Source organism: Equus przewalskii, chromosome 24 (genome assembly GCF_037783145.1).
Source record: "Equus przewalskii isolate Varuska chromosome 24, EquPr2, whole genome shotgun sequence".
NCBI lineage: Eukaryota > Metazoa > Chordata > Mammalia > Perissodactyla > Equidae > Equus > Equus przewalskii.
Genome location: NC_091854.1, coordinates 34473347 through 34501099, shown reverse-complemented (window position 1 = coordinate 34501099; position 27753 = coordinate 34473347). Strand labels below are relative to the sequence as shown.

Sequence of the window (27753 nt, the reverse complement as noted above, 5' to 3'; positions counted from 1 at the left end):
TGTACATGATACCACCTCGCACCTGGGTGTTCTGTGTATGGTTATTTTTGGAGAACAAATAGGAGTTAACCAAGTAGAGAAGGAATAGGCGTGCTCAGCAGAGTGACCAGGATGTGCAAAGGCACAGATACGAGAGATCATTGCCCATTAAGGAGACAGTGTCTGTGTTAACCCGACTGCAACATCCAGTCCCCAGCATCTCATCGTCAGGGGCTGACCTCCGGAGGGCTCACCTCAAATGAGAGCTTCAGTATCTGGCCTGTAATTTTCCTCTTCATTTCTTTGCACATTCTGGAAAATCTTAAATGACTTCACAAATATATTCTGATTCGCTGCATCTGCAGTAAGTTGGCTGAAACCGTGGGATGGCTGACCTCAGGGCGGGTCCTCACGGTCAGCAGAAGCACGGTGCTTGCATTTAACCTCACCCTCACCAGGGTCTCGGCCAGGAGGGTCGAGCCCATTGCAGAGCCCAGCCTCTTCCTATCAGCCTATCCTCCTTCCACCCACGTTACAGCTGCTCTGATCTCCAGGTCATGACAAAGAAACATCTCAGGAAGGTTACGGGGTGGACTTGACACTGCAGGTGGCTCTGGGTTCTGGAACTTGAACGCTCAGGCCTGTGCTCTTTGCATCATGCAGCCTGCAGTCCAACTGAAACAGGAGACTTGTCATTAACCCTTTCTATTGCCCATCACCATGATGTGATTTCACAGAGATCACTTGTTTTCACCCCCAAACTCCTAAAGGCTTGAGGGACGTGTCCTGCGTCTGCCCGGAGCACAGACACCACAGTGTTCCCACAGCCACCAGTGGGGAGAGACCACACTGAGAAAGCACACGGCCATCAGGTGACTTCTCTTGTCCATGGCTGAGTGGCTGTGGCGGGCCTCCTGGCTGGAGCTGGTGGGCAGGTTCCTGCGGGAGATATGGACTCCGCCCAGTGTATTTTCCAATCAGATGGGTCATATTGATAACCATATTGTTAATTCCCATATTGTTAATTTTATACACCTGCTGATTTTTGTCTGCTTCTGTGATTGTTTCATAAGAAGTATTTATTAAAAGTCTCCTACTGTAATTGTGCATCTGACTCTCTCTCCTTTTATTTCTGTTAGTTTCTGGTTCATAGGTTTTTGAAGCTATGTTATTAGGCATATACAGAATTCTGATAGCTTACTGATAGATTTACCCCGCCCCTTATATAGTTATGAAAAAACTCTGTTTATCAATACCCTTTGCCTGGCAACCTACTTTGATACCAGTAAAGCTACACTAGCATTCTTATGATCAATATTTGTGTACTACCTCTTCATCCATGCTTTTAACTCGGAACTTTGAGTCCTCGTATTTAAGATGCATCACTTATAAACAGCCTGTAGTTGAAAACCCAGCGTGATGTGCTTTGACTTTTTATTGGAATATTTATTCTGGTTACACTTAATGTGACAATGTGCTTGCTGATGTATTTGGGTTAAAATCTACTATCCTCCTATTTATTTTCTCGTTGCCTTTATCCTTTTTGTTCCTTCTCTATATAGTTTTCTTGGATTTATGGTGTATTCTTTCATTGTATCATTTTCCCTCTCCATTAGCATGTTAAACAGGCATGCTTTTTTTTTCCTATGGCTCTCCTACAGAGCACAACACACCCTCACGTATCAGAGTTCTACAAATGAGAACTTCCATCATGCAGGCAATTCAAGACTTAGAGCACTTTAACTCATCCACCCTCACCCACCTTTTCTGCTATGTTGTTATGGACTTCATTTCTCCATGTATGTCAAATACAATAGGCAGTTACTATTGTCTCACACAGTCTATATTAACTTGGATTCACCGCACACGTTTATCCTTTCCATTGGTTTTCATTCCATTTTGCATTTCCATACTTTCATTTGGAATCATTTTCCTTTTGCTCGAATAACTCACATTAGTATTTCCTTTCCTTGCTGTCGTGGACATATAGTAAACTGAAAATAACCCAAGCAAACAGCTAAAAATACCTTCTTCACATTAATCTACTTCATTCAATAGCACCCTGCTCCTTTCTCCACCTCCTTTGTCCCTCTCACTCGCTCTTCTGTTCCAGCTGTGCCCATCCAATCCGAAGACACAACAATGGCACCATCATTCTTCCAACCTGAGCTCCCTCCTTCGGCATAAATCACATTGCTTTGAACAGAATCAGGCTGCTTTCCTGAAAACAGAAATTATACGAAGGAAGAGAAAGATAAGGAGAAAGAAAAGGGGTAGAAAGAGAACCTGGCAGCACCTCACTCTCGGCGAATTTTCTTGAGTAAATGCAGGCCAGCTCCCTCCGGCCAATCCAGTCATTCCGTTTGTAGGTCAAGACAGGTTGTGGGAAGGAGATGAGGGTGGAAAGCGGAGGGAACGTTTGCAGGTGTAGGAGAAAGAGATTTGGTGACTGGTCACCGAGGTTGAAAACCAGGTATGCAAAGATACATCTATTTCTGCAATTCAAACATGTGTCTGCAACTAGAGATTTAAAAATTATGAACGTGAGTGGGTTGCAGGGAGATTGTGCTCACTCCTGCTTCTCACAGCCGCCAGCCAACCTGACTGACTTTCATCCTGCCTGTGTTCCCTCATTTACTTTGGTCCCTAAGGCGTGTGAGTCTGTGATGTCCATAGACTTAGGTGACACCTGCACACTATTGTTTCCTTTGAAGTCACTTTTTTTTGCTTTCATCATTTGAAAAGGATCTTATTTTCTGCCCAGGCCCTGTTTTCTCCAACTTATAGATATTTGGATGTTACAATAGTTCTTTTATAATAAATCACTAACAATAGATACTTCACTTTTTCAATTGATCTAAGTTGAATATTAAGGTCAACCATTGCAATTTGGACACTGGCCTTTGGGAATGTACATAAAAAGCTCTTGAGAAGCCTGCCTGCGCACTCCTTTCTCTGTGGTCCAGTTGGTCATCAGTCCCCTCTGCCGCTTCATCAGTTTGCATGTTGTGGTTCCTGCCCTTGCTGCGAAGTCATGATGGGTGCATCTTATACTCCACAGGCTACATAATAGCTTTTAACTGTTCTAAATAAATATCTGATTGTTCCCGGTCCAGGGGATTTTTCCAACGAAACATCTCAAGGAACGGTCTTTTTCTTTTTAAAAAGGCTCAAAATATGCACATATTTATGTTATAAAGTTTACATGACCCAACATTGTATACATGAAGACTAAGTCTCCTCGCTTGCAATGACAGTGCTCAGCACTCCCAAGATAGGTAGATGGGTCTCTGCTGTGATGAGGGCCTCACGTTCTCGGGCAGCCCGGCGCAGATGCCTGGCCTGCCTTGCTGAACAGCAGCCGCCTCTGCTATGGGAACAAAAGGGGAAATGACCTACATAGGATTGTGGAGTCAGAAGCAGAGATGGAAGGTTCCAGGTTTTTGTGGGATTCTTAGAAGATCTTCCAGTCCTCCTGGATATAATGTGCTTGGGGCTGAAAGGGGAGGGGCGCGTGGAGGTGGCATTCAGGAAAATCCATTTTGCCAAATACATAAAAACGTTCCGTGTGTGCATTCGAAAGGAAATGGAAGCCATATGTTTCTGATTCATTTACATGTAATCCATCAAAATATTATTTTTTAGGAGATATTTAATGTCCAAGAAACCTGCCAAGACTTCTTATAAACATTTTTTCCAAAGGACCGGCTGCATTGAGGCAGCTGTACAAGAAGTTATCCTTGAAAAATGGAACTGGTTTCAAAGTCTCAAGCAGATTTTAAACTTCCCAAGGGCAGCCTGACATGATAGAAACAGCAAAGACTTTGGCGTTGAACAGAGTTGGATTTAAAATCTCGTTTACTTCTCATTAACCATCACAAAAATATATTTCTATGTTTTTGTTTGTTTAGACTCTATTTTGTGCCAGGCAGAAGATGCAATATTGAATTAGGGATTCAATACCAGAGAAGCAGAATAAACAATACTCCTCTTGTCGTTAATGTAGTTAACGAGCCTGTATTTTCTTATTCCAAGAAATGGAGCTAGCAATGCTCATCCTAAAAGATCTTCAGGAAAATCATTCAGCATGTCACACACTGCCCGGCATGCCAAACACTCAATGAAAGGAGTTCTCTTCCATTTTCAACCTCTTTCCGTTTGAAGCCGCTTTTCCCAGTCAATCGGTCTGCACACACACACCTCACACAAGGGCCCGGCTCCTCTATGCCCTCAAAGACCACTTCACTGGGGTGCCTCACACGTTTGCTCCTCATCCACCAGGTCCAAGTGGCTCTGGTCTCAGAGTGCAGAGCAGTCTGCTTTAGACTAGAACTGAATGACAATTTGTAATGAGGATAGTTAAAAAAAAAAAAAGAAAGAAAGAAAAGCATAAACTTTGAAGTCAGGACAAACTGAACTTGAATTTTGGATTTATCATTCACAACCTTTTCATCCTGGTCAAGTTTCTGGGCTTCAGTTTCTACATCTGTAAAATGGGATGAAAATGACCTAATGTGCAGTGTTGCTGTGACAAGTCACCTGGAATAATATATGAAAGGTGCCCAGCCCAATAAAGGCAGATCTTGTTACCTCCATGAAAAGCAAATCAAAATATTTCATTTTAAGGGCTTAAAGTTCAAAACCACAATATTGCAATCTTCTTGGTGGATTATAACCTGTTTAACACTTGAACTGTAGGCAACCAACTTGATAAACTCATCAATTCCACCCATGAAACATCCATACCTATACCCGTTGAGTCTCTTGAAGATGCCAGAGGTTAATCTCTGTCACGGGAACGAAAGCACCCTGTACGTGGTTTGCGATTCTCCACTGAGATTTCCATTGCAGGCATGACTAATCAATCACAGAAGGCTTTCCCACTAAGGGTACGCAGGCAGTACAAATCACTTGGAGCTGGCAAGTAAGATAACCGTTTGCAACGCTCATGTAATTCATCAGTTTGCATGACCCACTCTCCTTAAACCTCAAGTCTGTTTGACAGACATTTATGTAGCCCTTACTGTGTACCTGGTCATGGAGCTGTAGAGATAAGTGAGCTGCGACTCGTCCACCAGGTGTATTACGAGGCAGAATAAATATTTGCTAGCTAGAGATTTGAACTGCTACAGAGAAGAAGAGGCTTGGAGAATTGAAGCTAAGGAAGATTTAGTTTTTTCTTGTTTACTCACTCTCTCCAGAGCACAGCAAATAGAGCCAGCAAATCGTAAAGATCAAAACTGTTTGTTAAGCAAGTGAATGAGAATGAATTTGCCGAGCGCGTGTTGTGTTGATTTGATATTTGCTCAGGTAGAGAACAATGCAGACTAAGAGGAAACCTTGGGGACCTCAAAAGGAGAGAAGCCTCTGAGCTGGATCGTGACGAATAAGACACTTCCACCAGAGGGAAGAAGGAAGACACTCCAAGCAGAAGAAATGACCTGAACAAATACGCCAAGTGTGGACACTCACGGCCTGAGGATGCTTTCTATTTCGACAGATCTGGAATATGTGCCTCGCCCAGGCCACCTCCTAAGCTTGGACAGACGGAAAAACAACAACGCTTGTGGCCAAGGGGAACAGAGCTAGATCAGAGGATGGTGGCTATAGGTACCAAAGAGACGCTGCTGTTTATTTGTTTTCTTTGGACTCTACTAACGCTCTTTTTCCCAGCAGTCCATGCTGCCTGCTTCATCGTTAGCACCCGAACATCTTGTTTGTTTCCACCAGACGGAAGTAATATACAATTATGCAAATTACCTCAACTCCAGGAAAGGAATCACAGGCCAGTCAATAATGTTGATGCTTTATGAAAGGGCAGCTCCTCCTGGAAGAAATAGCACGAGGGGCCGACCGCGAGCAGACATTCTGCAGCCTGCAGACGCCTGGTCCCCACAGCGCAATCTATTATCATATTTCCACATAATTAGTTTGTTTTCCACTTGAAATCAGAAAACAATTCGACATTGCCTTCCCCGCCTCGGGATGGAGAAGCATCCAGTGGAATTCTCCTGCGAAGGTTCATATGGTGAATAATTAGTAAGAATTAATCTGTGGAAATTGAAGTTTCGAATACCGTAGAACTCATGAATAGTGCATGGGGTAGCAGGTAGAGAAGAGGAGAGCAGCGTTCGTGGCCGACAATCGTGGACGACTGCTGGCAATCGTTTTTAATCAACACTGCACGAGCCAGAAAGAGGAACATGAGTACAGGCATGGAGAGATGCTGTCCGATTGTAACAGGCAGGATAAGGAAATGTTTCCAAAGTCACCTATCTCTGTTCATTTTCAGCTGTTTTTATCTGGAAAGGATGCTCTGGAATTGGAGAGTTTTCCTCCAATCGATGCTGACGGCGTCAACTACTGTACTCCTGGTCTTCAACTTTATTACCCCAATTTACCGACAGCTTAACTGGAAGACTCAGAGGCCCAGGGATGGGCTGGAGTCGCCAGCTGCTAAGTGGAGCCCCTGAGATCCCAAGGGAAGTCTTCAGGACATGACGGCAGAACCCAATAGCTTAAGGGCAACAATGCCTGGGCTGCAATCAAACTGATGCAGGTTCCCATCTTCAATCCACCCTTTTCCTCGGCTGAAGTAGGCGTATGTGATGAAGGCATCTAGGGGATGAAGTTTCTGAGGGTCACACGAAATAGTACGTACAAGTCCTTCGCACAGTGTCCAGCACACAGAAGGACACGAATTACACTTACATTAAAATGTTAATACAATTATTTCTCAAGGAGTACTCTGACTAAAAATATAGGCATCTCGGGGCACCTGGATGGAGCTGTAGCTCCCTTCTCCCTTGGCCCCGGGATGGCAGCTTTCCCGGGCATCTGCTCACCTGAAAGTACATTTACATGGAAAATTTGAAAGCGATCAGGGTTAATGTCTCCAATTATTAAGTGACTGGAAAAATGGGACAGCAGGAACACACGGCAGGGGAACATTTTTCAGAAGTAGAAAGCAAAGTTATTTTTTGTAGATTATGGAGTGCTTTTATTTTCTGCGGCTGAGCACACTTGAGCAATCCTTGCTTGTGATTACTCTAACAATATGGTCCCCAGAGCTGAAAATACAGCCAGAGCAAAGAAACAGAGCACCTTTTCAAAGGAACAACTAGTGTATTTTCCTTTTTACCCCAATTATAAAATTAAACTCATTATAGAAGAAAACTACATTAAAAGTAGAAAGAAAAAAAGCTCACCCTAACCTTAAAGATCCCCCCCCGGTTAATGTTTTTGGCATTTTAGCTGTTTTCTTCCATTTTTTTTTCTGGGCATATTTTTCCATAATTGTTGTCATACTGTATCTGCAATTTAAATTTTCATTTTCACTTAAAATGGTAAAATAAGCATTTTTACCAAAGTTCGAAAAGCATGAGCATTTTTTTAAGAAATAAATAAAAGTAGGATATAATCAATACACAGAATATCAATTTCTCTCCACACAAGGAATTGTTCTCAGATTCGGAGATCGCCTTTTGTTTCTGTCTCCAAGAGTGGTTTCCCATCCGAATGCACATTTGCCTCTCAGGGCATCTGTTGGGTTTGGAAGAGGTTTCCAGATTGAGATGAGAAATGGTCATTACAGTTAAGCTGCAACTTCAATCTTGAAAATGAATGAATGGATCCAGTCCAGTCCTTTGGCTGGGACCCAGTCTTTAAAATCCAGCAGAACAATGAGTATGTGGCTTCGCAGCCAGCTGGTATCAGACATGGGCAGGGAGAGTGTCAAAATATTAGTGACTTTTTTGCATTTGTCAAAGCTGAGGCCAATGCAAAAAATGCAGACAGCTTGCAAATTTGGGTTGTGCACCACAGGGTTTTTGTGTGTGTGTTTTTTTCAATCTTGCCCACCGGATGTCAACATTTCCTTGCTTTCTGACTACATCTCCACAAAGACAGAATGAAATACATTTTACTTTGAATATGAAAACCGCTATAGATTTATCATCAACGCATCAGCCACTAATTTATTACACTCGGGCAATGTACTCAGCTGGAACAAAGGGGCCATCAGCATTTCCATGGCAATCTCTCCTTTTCTTTCCTTGGTTTATAACTCATCTGCTTACTCAGTTGTGCCTGAACCTGGCAGGCAAGGTCTCAGTGGGAGAATAAATATATTTATACAAAATGTTTAAGAAAGGCTGCCCACATTGAGTTAGAAAAATAAGCATATGCTAGTGCTGTCTGGCACTCTCTTTGCAATTCCTGTATCTCTCCAAAAAGGAAAAAAACCTACAACCGAACATTTTTATTTTATTTTTAAAAGAAACACTGCTGGCAGGCAGCGTGCAATGTGGGCTTGATGAGTTGAGGTTTTTTTTTTTTCTCTCTCTCTCCTCTTTATCTTTTTCTGCCTATTTCAAAGAAACTATATAGGAGAACAAACTCAATGCTTCCAGAATTAAATAAAATCAGTTACTCCCATGCATATGTAGCCCAGTCATCTCTCCATCTCTCTTTATTTCCTGAGATGAGAGTTGGCTGTTTCGCGTGCGTGACCATCTCAGGTTCTGCACACCTCATGAGAAAGAGCTGAGTCAGACTCCTCCAGACCTGCCTTATCTCCATCCGTCGCTTGTGAATGTGTGAGCTTGCCTTGCTGAGCCTCAGTTTCCTTATTTGTAACATGGGGACACCAAATACACATCTTGGGACTTCATTGTGAGTACTGAGTGGCCCTGTGTCAGGGACCTATTCGTCTTATAAATGCTTGACGCCCTCTCCGTTTTACTGTGTCAGGTGAGAATTATCCTGGAAGAAGGAGGAGGAGGAGGAGGAGGCAGAGTCCATGGAGCCACTAGTAATGGTGATGAAAAGTAATAAATAGCATCTCTACAGTAGTCGCAGCTGTGAGGCACCTGTATTGTCATTAGGTCACTCGAGCCTCACAGCATCCTAGTGAACTAGTTATCATTACAATCATTCCCATTTGCTGATGAGAAAACTGAAGGTCTGGAAGATTAAACATCTTGCCCACAGATACTGTATGTTGAATGACTAACCAAACTCAGAAAGGCAATGACAGTGATGACATGTGACAATGTTGGACCTCACCTAAGCCTTGTGCTCTTGGAAAACAGCAATGGTCAAGAAATCCCATCATATTCCCAAAAATGGCCCCGCTGCGTGTGACCCATGTACAATGCATGGATGAGCCTCTTGCTTCTGGGTGACAAGACCAGACTCAGACCTCCAAACTCCCATTCTTTGTCTCATGCATGATTAGCTGAGCTGTTTCTTTCCACTGACCAAACTGGACGAAATGCCCATAACTTGGCTTGACCAAACTCCACTCGGTTCTCTCCTTCCCCCAGGTCTCTGAACTCTGGCCGCCACTGAGCATGTAACTTAGAACAACCCTCACTTAACAGCCTCTCCTGAGAATCAGCTGACTTCGGTGGTGTTTCTTCTCCCTATAAAAGAAAACCTGGGGCCACCCCAGTGGCATAGTGGTCAAGTTCATGCACTCCACTTCAGCAGCCTGGGGTTCACCAGTTTGGATCTCGAGCGTGAACCTACACACTGCTCATCAAGCCATGCTGTGGCGGCATCCCACATAAAAAACAGAGGAAAATAGGCACAGATGTTAGCTCAGCAACAATCTTCCTCAAGCAAAAAGAGAAGATTGACAGCAGATGTTAGCTCAGGGCCACTCTTCCTCACCAAACAAAAAGAAAGAAAGAAAATCCCTTTTCTGTGCAAGATGCTTGCAGAGCTTATGGTCACAGCTTTCTCTCTATTGCAATAGTCTCATTCTCCTTACTGCAATATTCCTTTTGAATAAAGTCTCCCCCTACTGAAGTCCAGATTTGTTTTTTATTTGACATGTTAGTAATAATATAAGTGATTTTTAACATATATGTAGTAGTTAGAATTAAGCATTTTTGCAAGAATATCATAACCAATATTTGTATTGAGCTGCAGCTCTGTTTTTTAAAAAATACTTCCCCATTAATTATTTCTCCAAAATAATTATTCATCATCAATAGGACAATTATTGCCCTATTTTAAAAATAGAGCCCATGAGAATGAGAAATAAAGTGACTTACTCAATTTCACAGAAACCAGTATATGGATCCTTATTTAGGAAGTGCGCAATGCTGGACGGGAGCATAAGCCTCCGCTGGCTGGTCCTCTGTTCTTCCACTTGTGCAGGAACACAAGCCAGGCTGGGCTCACGCTCATTTGAAAAAGGCCGATCTTTTGTGGGCTGGTGATAAAGTTCAGGCAGGGGTCTTTACCCGCACAAGTTACCGCTGAAACCTAATTTTGATTCATAATTTATTTTATTTTCCTTAGAGGGTGCCCTACCAACTGTATAATCTTCAAGTCCCATAAAACCCCTGAGAATAACGCGATATGTTGTATTTGAGAATTATGCCCACATGCCTCTGCTTTCACAAGATCACTCCTTCCAGGCAGCACAACGGCAGAATTTCCACAGAGACAGATTTTTGTGAAGGTGCTGTTTCCCAACGTGAGTTCTGCGTAATGCTAATTTTATGAGACTTTAACAAGTGATCCACAAAAAGAGAATTGGTGGTCGAACAAAGGAGAATCATTCAGTTAGAAAAGCTACTTTTTTAAATCTGCAGGACTCCTCAGCGCCTTTAATAGGTTAGCCAATATAGTGATTGTCAAGAATTCTATTTTAATGGAACATCTCCTTGCATTAACATTCCTAGGAACAGCTTTAAGAAATGCTGGATTAAGAAAATGAGTCTCCAGGGAACCTCTGTTTAAGAGGAAACATACAACTCAGGAGCAATAAAATAAGCTAATAAAAGTCTTTTATACTTTAGGATAAATGAAGTAATCAGGTGAATTTTTAGGTTCTTAGCCAGAGCCCAATGCAACGGAACACCAGAAAGAGTCAGCTTGGACAGGGAGCTGGTGAGGACCTTGAAGCCAGGCCACGCCTTGGTGGCAGCCGTGGTGGATCCAAGGGGTGTGTGAACATTTTGTCTATAACAAGAAGCAAGCCAAGGAGCCCAGGGCTCTTGAGCGGCAGAGGCCTCCCAAAAGGAGGATGTGGGCGGTCAGCAGACATTGACCTCACACACTGAAGGGCAAGAGCTAGTGTGTGTACGACATTTTTTAGTCATAACAGTGCTACTTTAAAAATTCTCATTTTCTTCCTTATCTCTAAGCAGCTGTGGTTTGGGGAATGAGCCCTGTATTCAAAGTCCGGCCGATGGAGCGTGTGCCTCAGCCGCTCTGCATCCAGCTGCAGGAAACTGGACAGACGCTCGACGCCCTGAGCCTGAGTTTCCCATTCTCAATGAGGAGACAACACTCGAGCTCAGAAAACGGTTGCAATTCATGGAGAAACTCACACAGAGCCGGGCACCACACCCACTCGCCTGGGTCTCAGCTACAACTCTGGGATGTGGGTGTTTCATAATTTCCATCTTGCAGGTGAGGAAATGGATGCTTAGAGAAGGTAAATTCCTCGATCAATATTACTCAGCTAGCAGAGGCTCAGACTCTGGACTCCCGATTTTGAATCTTCACTTTTTTCCACATAGCAGGTGTTTCTCTTCATAAGCTTACCACAGCTAGAAGGTGCCCGAGGATGCGGTCTGGAGCTCCACAGAGAAGGAACCAAAACAGCCATGGGACAGATTAGAAACCAAAAAAGTGTAGCCCAGTCTCCTTAGCATCTCAGGAAAGGTCCCTGGTCCTGCTTCTACCCACTTTTCCAGAAGCATTCCTTGTGCTTCCCCACCTGACACTTGGAGTTCCAATTATACTCAACTTGTACTTCCCCCAGTACAGCTGCTGTTGCACAGGTCCCTGGATTTGGTCATGCTGCATAAACCTCCGTTTCTTCGCCCCACCGTTTTTCGCCAAGACGATCGTCACGCCTCACCCTCGGGTTAGCAGATCTCCTGCAAGCTTTCTCTTACGCCAGGTCTAAGGCCCTTCCTCTTCACTGACACAGCAACCTGCCTGGACCTCGCTCATGGCACCGACCACCCGAAGTGTGGGTTTCAGTTGATGTCTCCTCATCTGCGGAACCGGTCTCTTTCGAAATTTTGTTGCAAGAAACAGAAGCCTATTCAAATTCTCTTAAGGCATCATTGAAATCTGAAAACCAAATAAATAGTCAGGTCTTGGGAGGTCAGGAGTAAGGCCTTCTCAGGACCAGAGCAGCAAGAACTCATGGACCACTGTGTTCCACCATTTACACAACTCAGGGGTCAACTCCCTCAGTGTTTGTTCCTTAAATTCAAACTTTTACGACAGAGAAACTGACTCCACTGGGTCGGGTGTCTGCCCACAGACCAGCAGCTGCATCCAGAAGAGGAGAAAAACTATTACTAATGTGGACACCTGTCCCATCGCTTCTTCAAGAATGTGGACACTTCCAAGGAGCAGAGAGCAGGCTGGATAGGGACCTTGACCATGTGAATGAGACGGAGAACCCCTCAAGAACAGGGCAGTCTCATAACCACCTTTGTATTCCCACTGGCTGGCATCGTGTGGGAACATTGTGGACACCTTATAAATATAAATAATGAGAGAGATGACTTGTACCACTTAGAGAGCCTGCCGCCCTTCTTGAGTCCAGCACCCCCTCCAAATAGATGAGACCTTGAGTTACGAGAGATTAATTTCATTTGGCCGTCAGGCAGGAGTGCTCACTCGGCAATTTTTAAATGCAAATCCAATTGTGGATTGCTCACAGGTAATTTTGCCTTATTTTCTTCTTTTTTTTTTTTTTTGGAAGAATTGACTAGGATTCAATTCCAAAGGATAATGACCACAACCAGTTATATTAAAATGTCAGATATAAAGTAGAAGTAATTATCTGTCCTTCAAGAAAATCTTGATGTATGGAACCAAAAGCCCATTATATAGTCCATTCATCAACGTTTATTCAATACCCGCTATGTACACAATATTGTACTAAATGCATAGAAAGCTTTCAAAGGAGTGCAAAGACCAGCTTCTGCTCGGAGGAAGTATACGCAAGTTGGCTCGAATAGATTGTGACCACACAATGGGTCATAGTTAATGAACTCACATAACATACTTTACTAAGTATTTGAAACAGTAGGAAAATTTAGCCTGAAAAAGAAAAGATTGAGGAGAATACTAAGCAACAATCATGCACTATGCAATCTTCCGGACGTGGAGTGTTCTTGCGGCCCTTGTGTTCTGCTGCAGGAAGGTGGATAACAAGGAAACAAATAAACACAATCATTTCACATAGATAAGAGTTATGTGGGAAATAGAACAAGGTGTTCAATAAAAGTGGCATATTGCTTTAAGGGGGTTTCTGTAGATAGGGTAGTCGGGAACGGCTTCTCTAAGCTGAATCCTGCGTGATAGGGAGGAGCTAGACGAGACAAACTGTCTGAGCTCAAGGAGCAGTCAGTGCAAAGTCCCTGAGAAATGAACGAGCTTGGCGTTCAAGAAACAGTGAGAAGTCTCAGGAGGCTGTTGTGTGGGATAGAGGAGAAAGTGGTATAGATGGATTCTGACAAAGGCAGAACGTGTATAGAGTTTGCAGGACGCAGTAAGAAGCTGCGGTGTTTTTAAACACAATGGAACGTCACTGGAGGCTTTAAGCAGGAAAGTGTCTTGACATAATTTTAGGAAGATCACTATAACTGCCCTGGAGAGAAGATTGTGGTTTGTGAGCATCCAAAAACCCAATCAGGGGGCTGGCCTGGTGGCATAGTGATTAAGTTCCCACGTTCTGATTAGGGGACCCAGGCTTCACCGGTTCAGATCCCAGGTGCAGATATATCCACCGCTTATCAAGCCATGCTGTGTCAGCGTCCCACACACAAAATAGAGGAAGGTGGGCACAGATGTTAGCTCAGGGCCAGTCTTCCTCAGCAAAAAGAGGAGGATTGGCGGCGGATGTTAGCTCAGGGCTAACTCCCCTCCCCCCCAAAAAAATCCAATCAGGGAGAAAGTCTGGATCTCTTACGGTGATCCAGGTGAGAGAGGATGGTATCCCAACCTAGTGTGGTGTTGGAGAGGAAAGGGAGTTAGAAGCAGGATGTATTTTGGACTCACCAACAAGGGACTGGGGAAAAAAGAATCCTGGAAACATTTTAGAATTTGGACTTAAGCAACTGATTAGGTGATGCCGTTGACTGTGATGGGGATGACTCTGGTGGAAAAATCAAAATTTATGTTGGGACAGGTGAAGTTTGCGATTCCAAGTGGAAATGCCAAGTAGACAGTGAAACAAATGCATCTGCAGCTGAGAGAAAGCTCAAGGTCAAGTCGACATGTAGATAATGTGTAAGGCCACGGAAGGATAACTATTGTCAAGCGCTTGCAGGAGGATGGAGTAGACAGATTTGTAGTTGTTTGTGGCAAGGATACCCAGACATGGGCTGCTTGATAAAACATTTTGAAAATATAAACGTCCCGCTACCATTCCGAGGATTTTCGACTCAGTAAACCTGAGGTTCTGTTCCTGGTGCAGTAGCGTGTGTGTGTTTTTGTTCATCTCCGCAAGTGGACCTGAGGCTGAGAGCCACAGCCTTGGGAGGTCAGGGTAAGCGAAGGGAGTGGATACCCTCTGGGGCTGCAGGAGGGCCTGGAGGAGCGACTTTAGCATCCTAGCGTTGACAGGAGAGGGCTCGAACTAAAATATGGTTTGGATAACATTTCTTTGCCTTGGTTCTCCAGCTTTCACACTATTTTGTCTACTGTTTCGCAGTTTCTCAGGTAGCGTACACGATCACCCCATGACATCCTGTCACTCCCTTTGTGCGCCGTCCCCACAGGTGGTGTAAAGGATTCAGCAAGAGCCCGAACACGGGAGTCAGCACAATCTCTCTAAAGGGTCAGAGGGTAAATAGACAAGGGGTTGTGAGTGCCGCAGCCTGTCTCAACCGCTCACCTCCGCCCTTGGAGCGCACAAACAGCCTGGACAACGTGTGGATGAATGAACGTGTCTGTTCCAAGAAAACTTTGTTTACAGCATCAGGAGTGAGCAGGATCTGGCCTGATCTGGCGTGTGGTCCCAGCGGAAAGGCTGAGTCTGATCTCCAGCTCTGCAGACTGAGGACAGAGCCAGGCGCTCGGGCACTGCTTGGCGTTCTCGGTTACGGCTCCCGCGGTGGGTGAGGCGGGATGCGCTGCACCCTGAGGAGGTGGCAGGCCGAGGCGGGAGGAGCAGGACCGGGCCTCTGCCAGGTGTGAGTCTGAGACCGCAGCTCTGTGCTCTTACTGTCTGCCGGGCCTTCAGCCATGCTTGCCTCTTGTTTACCAAAAGGACCACAGCCCCTCAAAGATGGAAATTAGGCTGCATATATGTGTGTGCGTGTGTGTATACAGGGCAACTGGCACCTCGGAGACGAGTTAGTTCCCTTCCCGGCATTTTATTTTTATTCTGAAAACCCCTACGCAGTCCATGTGTCACCCCAAATGAAGTGCCCATCTTAAGTTTTCCCCTTAGTCCTCCCATTTTCTCCGTCAGCAACAAAATCAAGTTCCTTCAAGTGCTCACTGACATTCCCCGGCGTCTGAACTATCCGATGTGACACACACAAACTTTAATGTGTAGACACGCTAATCAGAAGGGAAATGTCAAATCTGCATACATTTCAAGTGACCCAACAATATTTTCCTTCCAGCTAAGTCTCCTGTTTCTCTACAATTGCCTCACTGGGGAGCCGACTCACTCAGCATAGCAAGCCCGAGTCCGCAGGAGAACTTCTCCTCACACTGGTGTGCAAGCATCAGAAAGATGAATGTCACTGCCTTGCACTTAGTGACAAGCCTAATTTGACTTGACAAACGATGTTGGTTTTGAAGGGGTCACTAACCATTAGAACTGCTGAGGACGGAGTGCCTCGGAGGTGGATAAAAATTGAATGTTTAAACAGGTTGTTATGCAAATCTGCTTTCCACCTGTCAGGAGTGGGTGAAGGATGGGGTGGAGAGCTGGTGTAAGGCCGTGCCCAGGATTGATGACCGCCGGGCGCATGGCTTGGTCGCTGCACAGAGAAGGTCATGTGGAGCACAGCTGTGGACCTGCCTCTCTTGTCTATCCAGGCAGAGGGTCAGGTAAGCACACAGCCACCAGGAGGTCCCGGGAGCCTCTTTCCGTCTCCCACACTCCTTCTCCATGGCTGTCAGAGAAAGTAAGAGTAAGCTGAGTTTCAATCAAGCTTCGCCCGGAACCCCAGCTCACAAATTAGTGAGGGACCTCCCAAGGCTCAGAAGACAGATAAATGGACCTTCTTGACGGTGACACTGACATCCTCCAGGAAGGTGCTCATCTCACAGCAGAGGGGCCTCCTCCTTGTCCCTTGTACCCACAGGAAAGCTTTGGTCTCTCTAACCGCTCAGTCTCCATTTTAATAAAGACTTTATTTTATTTTTTAATCAAATTACCCTTAAGGAAGTCTGCATCCTCGTTCATTCCCCAAACAGCAGCTGCGACTTCGTAGTGTTTCCTGGGAAAGGTCTTGGTGTTTTGGTGGCACTGCAGCCCCATTTTCCCCCGTGCCCTGTGCCACGAGAGGCAAAGCCCCACCCCTTCCTGTTGGGGTTTTCTCAGACATCAATACGGGGCCGGAGAGGCTTGACCCTGCCTGTCCTCTCGCTTGCTGGACCTGAACCAAAGAGGCCTCCTCACCTCGGGCAGACGTGGGGACCACACCGTGCCCGTGGAATCCCGCTGCCTCCTAGTGTCTGCTGAGCAAGACGATGGGGTGTTGATCACACTCACAATCCTGGGTTTCCTGCGCTCAACTTGGGATGGTCAGCTTGGTGGTGGAGGGCTCTGTGGGCCACGGTGAGGGCGTCTGGCACTGTCCTGAGGGAGACAGGACGCCATGGAGAGTGCAGGGCAGTTTCTCCTCTTACAACTGTGGACAACAGTTCGCCCTCCGGGGGCCACTGTGAAATGACGGTACAGCACGGAGCCTGAGGCCTGTGGCATAATCACACCCAGCGAAGGTCAGCTCCTGCCGTCACGGACGTCGTTTCATAGCCGCTTTACCTTGGCCTTTTTGCAATATTTTATTTCATTTCTCTTTCTTTCGGCGGAAGGGACGGCACATAATAAATCGACAGGATGCCCTTGCTCTTGTAAGACTGATGTACACTCATGAACAGTCCAACAAAAACCTAACAGCTCCACAGCACACATGCTTTTAGCTACTGAATCAGAGCCAGACTCCTCGTTTTTCATATCTTCACGGTGGGAGCTGAAAGAACATCTTGGACCGAAGGAGAGTTAAAGCCGAGTGTGATGCCCTTTGCCCATTAATTCAATCAACAAACGTATGTGGAATACCGCCATAAAGCATGGTGGCTTTGAACCCAGAGTCCTGGTTCAGACATCAGCTCTGCTGTTGATTTAATGAGTGACTGTGAGCTTCTCGTTTGGTTTCTCCAGGTCGATTTCCTCATCTTCAAAATGGGAACACTTGAGAAGGAGCTTTGTCATAGCAAGTAAAAAGATGAGATGAATCTCACAGAATCTCTCCATGGGAGAGATCATAGAATAATAATAATATAAAAAATGTGTCCACTATGTGGGCATCCACCATCTTCCTAAATGAACTAATTGCTAATTAGGAATAATTTGGTTCAAAGTTCTACCACCCTGAAAAATTGGATTTCAACAGTAGAAGACCTTTGGTAAAAGTACTGATGTCCCTGAGAAGGATAGAAACCCGAGTGTCTGGCTCAGTCAGGGCCCTTTAGGACGTCGCCTCCACCCAGCAAAGCATGCTGGGAACATCTGGACGGGAAACCCAGGTTACGACCTGGATTCACGGACAGGCGTCCAAACCATCCCGCCCCACAGCCCACATCCTGCTCACTCTTATTGCAACTGATCCTGACAGTAGTTCTGTAAAGTGAACAGCACTGTCTCTACTTCCGGAGGAGAAGCTGGGGAGCAGTAAGATGACGTCACTCACCCGTGTTTTCCAGTTGGTAGGTGGTAGGGCTGAGTTCTCGTTTTGCTTAATTTTGGAAAATCTTTGTACAGTACCTACTCTGAGTCAGATACTGTCCTAGTGCTGTAGTCACAACAGTGGGCAGAACGTCCCTCACCTCTGGGGGCTCACATTCAAGATTTGAACCCAGATCTGACCTACTCCAAGACCTTAATCTTTCCACCAAACCCAACGGCTCATTGCACTGGAGCTGTCTGGGGAGATGAGCCTGACCCAGTTCAGTGAGTTACGATGTCCCATTCTGCCAGCCCCTTATGATTTAATCAGAACACTTGCTTAGATTAAAATATAGCTTAGTCATGCATATGATCTTTTCCCCCCGATATTTTTTTCATGGAGCTGTCAGTTTTGCAAACTGGCTTGATTTACACAGATATTTTATCCAGAAATAAATTGAATTAACAATTTAAAATGCAGAACAGAAAAGGCTGCCAGTGTGCTAATAGCTCCATTTCCCTGATTAAGAGTACCTTCTCCAAGATGGCATAAAGAACAGAGCCTTCTTTGCCCTGAAACTCATTTGGACAATGGTCTTGGAAGAGAGAGATTCTAGAAGAACACTGCCCTGTCTGAGGGACAGACATCCACCCCAGGTCTGCTGCCAGACTGATCTTCAAAAATATTACCTTGCATATGTGCTTTGGTCATAAGCTTTTATAGTTTTTCTGTGGCTTGCAGAATAAAAATCCCAAACCCCTAAGGTTGTCCCTCAAAGTCACAATTTCCCCTCTTACTTCTTTGGTCTGATCCCTCCCACCTCCCTAACCCCTGGGAGGCAGGAGACTGCAGCCTGAGGCTCCACCCTGTCGGTAACAGACGTGTTACCTTAGCCAAGTCCCTCGGCCTCTCAGAATCACGTGCCGTTTTATCTGTTCTTCAAAAGAAGGTCGTGAAATTTGTCCTCTCCTCCTCTTAGATCTGAGCAGAGGCTCAAGTGAGGCAAAACGTTTTTTAAACTGTAAAGCACAGTGCACAAGCCACCTTCAAGACCTCTGCTCCACCCACGATGATCGCCTCTCCTTCCCATACAAACATCCGCTTCTCCTAGAAGTCATTTCTCCCGTCCTCCAACACACATGCTCCCTCCTCCCTGTCCATCTAAACAAAAGCTTGCCTTTTTCCAGAAGGCTGGTCTCCTGAAGAGGTCAGTTGGCCTGACTATCTAGCCCTGAGATTCTCCTCCCGCACCAGCCCGCCATGGTTTCGCTCACTTGGATCTTGGTCTTTGCTGCCTTTGTGCTGTCTCTGTTCAGTGACTCACCAACAGCTGGTGAGCCCCGATGAGCAGGAGGCTGACTGACTTACACTAATGAGTGTTGGTGCAGAACCCCTACAACTCAGATTCCACTAGCAGTTTTGGGTGCCTACAGTGTGCCCGCTCCATGTCCAGGACCATCACAGGTGCTTTCCTGTTCGCTATCTCCTTTACTCCCCATAAGATAAAATCACTGTCATCACATCTGATGCATCTGGAGATGGGGACTCAGAGGGGTTCACTCTCCGTTGTTCCACATCTAATGGCTAGTAAGTGGCAGAGCTGAAAACCGATTCCAGGACAGATTTCAAAGCCCGTGCTCTTTCCACCAAATTACGCTATCTCCTTTATCAAGTGTCGGCGGATGCCCATCCTAATCGTGATGATGGTAGGTAACTGGGGCATCAAATGGGGTCTCTCGTAGCTCAGAGCACTAAGCATCTGGACCTGATTATAACTGGCCATACGGATTCACGTCTGACTGTTCATCCTACAAACGCGTGCTTCTCTGGATTCTATTTTTTACACAGGTTAAGCACATAAAAAGCAAAGGAAATGATATGGAATAAAATGTATAATTCAAAATTCAAATGCCCTTTTATGACCATTATAATTTTAGTTTCTTTCACTTTCCTATGCCCAGTTTCCTCGTATAAAAAAGAAGGAGACCATCACCAACCCCACAGGGTAGCACAAGGATCAGCTGAGACGCATGAGCTGAAATGTGCCTGAGCAGTTGCTATAATAATAGTGGTAAATACCCAGAGATGGTGTACAGTGATTTAGTGCTTGTGTCTATATCAGGTGAATATTTTCTCTGTAAAATCTTGAATAGAGAATAATCCTGCAATATAAAAAGACACAAGAGTTTGAATGGAGATAAAAATGGTTAAAACTACCTAGGCAAAAGCAAACTCTTCATGGATTTTAAAAATCTGCTCTCTGGGACCCTCTCTGTTGCTGGAAGTTTTCTAGCACGGGTTTATGTGTTGTCCAGGAGGCTGACCGGGCCATTTTGAATGGTTTGGTGTCAAATTTACTAACATACTTACCACCCCTAAGTACACATCCTGTGTGTGCTGTGGGCAGGAGGGGGCGGGAGAGGCAGGCAGTCCCCGTCAGCTCGGGCTTGCCGTGACTCAATGCCACCGACTGCGTGGCTCAAACAATAGGAATTTGTTTCTCACAGTTCTGGAGCTGGAAGTCAAGTCTGAGGTGCCAGCTGACTTGACCCCTGGTGAGAGCCCTCTTCCTGGCTCGCAGTCTCCTTGCTGTGGCTTCACTCGGTGGAGAACACAGTGTCTCTTCTAACAAGAGCACCAATGCCATCATGAGGACCTCACCCTCATGACCTCATCACCTCCCCAAGGCCCCACCTCCATCACACCGGGGGTTAGGATTTCAACAAATAAATTTGGGGGGGACCCACGCATCCAGTCCATAGCACAGGGTAGGGCGAGGTCATAAAGGTAAGTGATATTTTGTCTCTCCCGTCAAAGTAACGCATATCCCAGTGGTGTGGCCAGCCACGTGTCCAGAAAGACGGGGAAGGAGTCCAGTGGAATTGGAAGGAGGACAGACAGCAATTCAGTCCTCGCCCTCATCTCTCACATGGTCTGTAAGGCATTTTAAGAAACCCCAAAAATCTATGGGGAAAAATATGAAAACCACTGGTCCACACCATCAGTGCATCACTCATATTACCCAAGTCTTCTTAAATTCACAATGTATTGACCAGAGTTTCTCATGGGTTTGTCTTTCTTTCTTCTTACTTGGATTAAGTCAAAAATGAAGACAAAGCAGTTGAGATAAATGAGATCTGATCAGTAGGAGGCCACTCACTTAACAAAATGTACCTGCTTCTAAGGACATTTTCTCTGGCCTTGGCCAGACTGACCAGGTCCACACAGCTTTGTAGACTCTATGGTGCTGAGCATTTCCACGCTGTCGACAGTAGCCAACAAATGTCCTGTGTGATAGTCAGTTAGTCTCTACCTACACAAAACACCACCTGAGGGTTATGTTTCCTTGTATTTACCAAGACAAAAAAATGATTGTTGTGGGAATGAGAGTGAGGGCATTCCTGGCAGAAGCACAGCGTGAAGGGCAAGCGAGCAGGAAACATAAGATGTATAAAAAGAACAAATATTAACTTTGACAGAAAGAATTTAGGATGAAAAATGAAAATAGCAATAAAAAAATCTGGAAAGAATGACTAGTCAGATAACTAAGGGTCTAGAGGCTGGAATGAGTAGTTTGACTATTTTCTCTGAGCACCAAATGATAATAGAGGGTCTTTCAGCAAAGGTGACATAACCGGAAGCTTGCCATCAAAAAGTTAACACAGTGGGCACATGTGGGATTAAACAAAGGAGGGAGAAGGAAATCATTTAGAACTCTAACAGAGAAAAGCAAGAAGCAACAGAGTGTTCGTAGGACTCCAACATTTGTGAATTTACCATGAACATTTTTCGCCTTTTCATAAGAGACCTGCAAGGTCCCCACACAGAGACGTTTCTCACCTTGTTGAGGTGTGAACCTGCATTGTGTGCTCTGGAGGACAGGTGTGTACAAGCGAGTCCCTCAGTCAACCAGCTGAGCCTTGCTGAGTGCCGGGTGCCAGCTCCCCAGCACCGTGTGCTCCACTTCGATGCACACGGGGCAATGGGCAGTGCGTAGATGAAGCTCGACTCACGTACAAAGCAAAAACAGTGACTCCAACTCAGGTGGGACGTCAGGGCTGACGACAGGAAAAACGAACACCCCCCAGTCACAGCTGCTTCACACCAGGCAAAGAACCAACGGGCACCTCTGGATGATTCAAGAATCTCTGAAGGCATACGCCATGATCAAGTGGGATTCATATCAGGGACACAGGGATGGTTCAACTTCCGCAAATCCATCAACGTGATATACCACGTTAACAACGTGAGGAAGAAAACCACAGGATAATCTCCATAAATGCAGAGAAGGCATTTGACAAGATCCAACATCCATTCATGATGAAAACTCTGAATAAAATGGGTAAGGAAGGAAAGTACCTCAACATAATAAAGACCATATATGACAAACCCACAGCCAACATCATACTCAATGAGGAAAAACTGAAAGCCATCCCTCTGAGAACAGGAGCAAGACAAGGGTGCCCACTCTCACCACTCTTATTCAACATTGTGCTAGAGGTTTTGGCCGGAGTAATTATGCAAGAAAAAGAAATAAGAGGAATCCAAATAGGCAGTGAAGAAGTGAAACTCTCGCTGTTTGCAGGTGACATGATTTTATATATAGAAAGCCTTAAAGAATCCATTGGAAAACTATTAGAAATAATCCACAACTCCAGGAAAGTTGCAGGGTACAAAATCAACTTACAAAAATCAGTAGCATTTTTATACTCAAATAATGAACTAACAGAACAAGAACTCAAGAATACAATTCTATTTACAACCGCAGCAAAAAGAATAAAATATCTAGGAATAAATTTAACCAAGGAGGTGAAAGACCTATACAAAGCAAACTATAAGACATTACTGAAAGAAATCAATAATGACATAAAGAAATGGATATATATTCCATACTCATGGATTGGAAGAATAAACAGTTAAAATGTCCATACTACCCAAAGCAATCTACAGACTCAGTGCAATCCCAATCAGAATCCCAATGACATTCTTCACAAAAATAGAACAAAGAATCTTAAAATTCATCTAGGGGCGACAAAAGACCCTGAAGAGCCAAAGCAATCGTGAAAAAAGAAGAAAGCTGGAGGCATCACAATCCCTGACTTCAAAATATACAAAGCTGAAGTAATCAAAACAGCATGGTACTGGTACAGAAACAGACACACAGATCAATGGAACAGAATTGAAAGCCCAGAAATAAAACCACACATCTATGGTCAGCTAATCTTTAACAAAGGAGACAAGAACATACACTGGAGTAAGGAAAGCCTCTTTAATAAATGGTGCTGGGAAAACTGGAGAGCTACATGCAAAAGAATGAAAGTAGACCATTATCTTCCCCCATGCACAAAAATAGTCTCAAAATGGACCAAAGACTTGAAGGTAAGACCTGAAACCATAAAACTTCTGGAATATAAACAAACTTACGGACAAAGAGAATAAATTAGTGGTTATCAGAGGGGAAGCGGGGTGGACGGTGGGCACAAGGAGTCAAGGGGCACATATATACGGTGTCTCACAAACGGTAACATACAACTGAAATCTCACTATGTTATAAGCTATTATGACCACAATTTAAAAAAAAAGAAGAAAAAGAAGCTCCAAAGGCCCCATTCTTAATGCCTTTTTCCTAACAGCCTGCGTGAAAACACCACGTTAGACCTCCTGAGGTGAGGCCTGTGTGCAGATATAAATTCCACCCCAAGGGCATGAGACTATTCACCAAAATGACATTAACAGGAGCCTCCCCACGAAGCACTTGAACCGAAGGGGAGGATGAGGGCTACGGGGGACAGTATTCCACTCAGGCAGCCTGTGGCACTGAGTCGGGGGTAACCCCAGCTAACTGGGAAGGGGCCATCAGTCACAGGAAGAGACGGTCGGCCAGATACACACTGAAGGCAGGGACTACATTTGAAACTGGTGCCCAGGGTAGATTGGAGCAAGTAATTTTTGTCAAATATTATCAATGCAGCGAGAATACGAGAGACCCATGGCCACATCTGTTGACTTGTCTTTTCCATCCATTAGCTTTCAATCTTTCGTGTCTGTATTTTGGGTAGGGCTCTCCTGAACAGCATCCACCTTGAGATTGTTAATAAAGCTGTCCTCATAATCTTTGCCTTTCGATTGCAGAGTTTAGTTCATTTACATTTTCCATAACAATGATTTACACGAATTTATTACTGCAACATTATTGTGTACTTTCTCCTTGACCTGGCTTTTCTATGGTTTCTCTCTCTTTTCTTATCAACTTTTAGACTGATTAATTTTTCTCATTCAATTTTTTTCTCTCTTATCTACACTGTATTTCCCTCCTTTTAGTGGTCACTCTAGAAATTTCACATTTGTAGTTAATTGACCAAAGTCCTAATTTTATCGATACCTTATGCTCCTTCTTATCAACATCTACCCAATTTATTTATGATGTTGTTGCCATGTATTTTCACTTTCCATTAGTTTATTTTAACCCCACAAAAAATTTTTTGTTTTGCACAGTTAACAATTATTCATTTGGTCATCTTTGTTGTTATTGTTTATCATTCTACCTTACATCTTAAACCTTTGATCTAACTTCTGTCTCCCTAATGTTCATAATTTGGAATTTCCTGCAATAAGGATCTGTTGGTAAACTCAAATTTTGTTTGAAAGTAACTTTACTTCACCTTTATTATTGAAAGAAAGGTTCATCGTTTATACAATTCCGCTTGATAAGTATTTTCCCTGAGCATGTGAAAGCCTTCGTTCCACTGGCTTCTAGCTTCCCTTATGGCTGTCAGAAGTCAGCTGACACACTAATTAGCATGGTTTTGCAGGTCCCCTGTCTTTTTTCTCTGGCTGTTTTAAAGCTATTCTGTCATTCTTTAATGCTCTGCAATGTTTCTATCATGTGAATTTTACTCCAGTTTCACCATTATGCGTCCAGGTGTAGATTTATTTTTATTTACCCTGCTTGAAATTAATTAGGTTTCCCAAATTTGAGGATTTTTGTCATTTTTAAGTTTGGGAAAGTTCCCGACTATACTTTCTTCAAACATTTCCCTTCTCACGCCCTCTCTTCTTCTCTGACAAAGTTTCATTGGATCTTCTCACTCCGCCCATGTCTCTTTCCCTCCTACTCACGGATTTAAATCTCTTTGTTTCTCTGTGTCGCTTCAGACGTGTAGTCTAGTGTGTTAATTCTCTCCTCAGCTGAGTCTAATCTGTTATAAAATTGAGTCTTCACTTCAAACATTATACTTTTATTGCTATACATTTATTGGATTATTTTTTCAGATTTTCTTGGTCACTTTTATAGTCTGCTCATAATTAATATTTTCAGCATTCTCTTTTGTTTGTTTAAGCACACTGGTCATGCTTATTGCAGCAAATTGGATTATCGCTTGTCAAATATTCATTCTCCTTTCCCCCAAAACCTGTGGGAGAAGATTTCCTCTTTCTTCTGCTGATGCTGGGCTTGACTGTGACTTGGGCAATGTGAACAGGCGTGGTGTGCGACGTGTTTGAGTGGGGCTTCTAGCGTGCCTGCATTGCTGGGCTGGGTCTCTTGCACACCTGAGATCCAGCACAGCAAAAGCACATCCCAGCTCTGCTCCGTCCTTTGCCAGAGTCCCAGGGTTAGAAGCACGTGGTGTAGACCTGAGGCCAAGTTTCTGCTTAAATCAAGCTCATCACACCCAAAAATTGAGCAGAGCCATATCCCCACCTACAGAGCCTTAGCAAGAAATTAGGGCTTAATTTTGTAATCCATTGCATTTTGAAGTACTTTGTTATACAGACTTACATAAAACTTATTTATACATTTAGTTTATATTCTGCATGATACTTCAAAATTTGGGGGATTGAGTCTGATTCTTTCATCTGTAGGTTCTGCTGGCTCTTACTCATGGTGTGCATTTTCTTCTGTGTTTTTTAATTTTGGGGTTTTTTTATTTTTTTTGCTGAGAAAGATTTGTTCTGAGCTAACATCTGTTGCCAATCTTCCTCTTTTTTTGCTTGAGGAAGATTATCCCTGAGCTCATCTGTGCCCATCTTCCTCTACTTTGTGTGTGGGTCACTCCCCCACAACATGGCTTGACAAGTGGTGTGGGTCCACACCCAAGATTGGAACCCACGAACCCAGGCCACTGAAGCAGAGCACACCAGACTTAACCACTATACCACGGGGCTAGCCCCCATGATTTATAATTTTTAGCTGTCAATTTATAATCTTTTAAAATTTACATATCATTGAGGACTAGTTTGAGAATTTCTTCAAAGAGCTGTTACATATGCGTCTGCCAGGCCTTTTGGATACAATAAATCTAGAACTCTCTTAACTAAATTCTCAAATCAAGATTTTTTGGACAACCCAGGCCATGTCAATTTTGGCTCACATTTTAATGATGGCTACTCTGGAGTTAAAATTGTTAGAGAGCGTGTTTTTCACTCCAATAACACAAAAGACTAAGACAGACAGACTCTGCTCCTTGCGTCTCCTCAGGGTTAGGAAGCTCCGACTTGACAAAGGAAGCATGGGGAACCATCCCCAGTGATGAGAAGGGGAGGCAGGATGTCCTGTTTTAGACCAGGGGCTTGATCTCTTGTGTGAGGTGCCATCAGAGCCATGAGAATTAAGTCCCCAGTGTTCACCAGTTGCCTTCAGAGCAAAATCAGTACAAAGTGCTATGCCGACATTTCTGGGTTCCTGTTTTCAGTTGGTTGGGCCTCCTTTCTTGCTAGCTAATTAGTTTATTTTAAAACACTCACATAAATCCAGAACTTCTAGTTTCTTTCAGCAGGAGGGTCAGTTAGGTTATCTACTCTCCCACATAACAGGAAATAGAATTTCCCACCTGCTTTGTCTTTCATAAATTTGTTGAAATATCTCATCTGTGGACGGCGTCTCCTCAGTTCCCCTTGTATTCATCAATCATTCACGCAGGCAGCGTTTGCTCAGCGCCACCCGGTGCCAGGCGCTTTCCCAGGTTCCAGAGATACATAAGCAAACAATGCAGATGAAACCATTGTCCTTATGGGCTGATAGTTTGTTGCTTTTTTATTTAATTCTTTACCATAATTTTATTAAGGCCAAGTAAGAAAAGGGAAATAAATGTGTGGCCAATCAGCCAATGTGAACTGAAGTTCTCACAAATACTATTCAGTTTCTACTGCTTTAATTGAGCGTAACGCATTCTGCATGGCATTCACATTATCTATTACATTCTGTGTGGTATTCCATCGTTTATGTACTTGTTATACACATGAAACATTTTATCATAGAATGAAAGTACTGTGCTAACTTTGATGAGCTAAGAAAATGCAAGTATTAATCTTTCTGTTGTTACTGGGTTATAAACTCAGTAGAGGCAAGGATTATATCAAAATTAGCATCTGAAATAACATGTTGCACTTACCAAATGTCAGAGCGTACTTTTCAGTTGAAAAACACCCTGGAAGGGGAGGTGAGGCAGAAGATCAGATGACCCATCGTGTGTTAGAACTAGACCAGAGCAGAGCCGAGTAAAATGAACTCAGTGTACAAGAGCTGAACTGTAAACAGATAAAATGCCACGCCCAGACAAGGGAAATTACTAGCTCGAGTTCTCAGGGTATTAAGAATACAATGGGGGCAATATTTATTTTGGTACATTGATGCAATGGATTTTTTTTCTACGTTGATTTAACTTCTATGCTAAAATCTTGTCTTTTTTCCTATATTTCATCAGTAAATGCTTTTGAATTTTCAATGTAGATGATCAAATCATCTGCAAATAATAGAAACTAAATTTCCTATTTCCAGTCTTTGTGATTGTAATGTATTGTTCTTTGTCTGTGGTACTGTCCGGAACTTGAATACAAATTCTTTGACTTAAAAATATCAAGCTCATGATAAGTCGTA

General features: G+C 44.0%; 1 long non-coding RNA gene across 1 annotated transcript in view; it reads right to left on the bottom strand.

Moving 5' to 3' along the window:
* Positions 1 to 27397, bottom strand: part of LOC139079038 (uncharacterized) — a 35834-nt gene extending 8437 nt beyond the window's left edge. Inside the window, exon 1 of the long non-coding RNA XR_011532297.1 lies at positions 27269 to 27397. This is a non-coding gene — a long non-coding RNA (uncharacterized lncRNA). The remainder of the gene's footprint in view (positions 1 to 27268) is intronic.
* Positions 27398 to 27753: the final 356 nt, after the last annotated feature.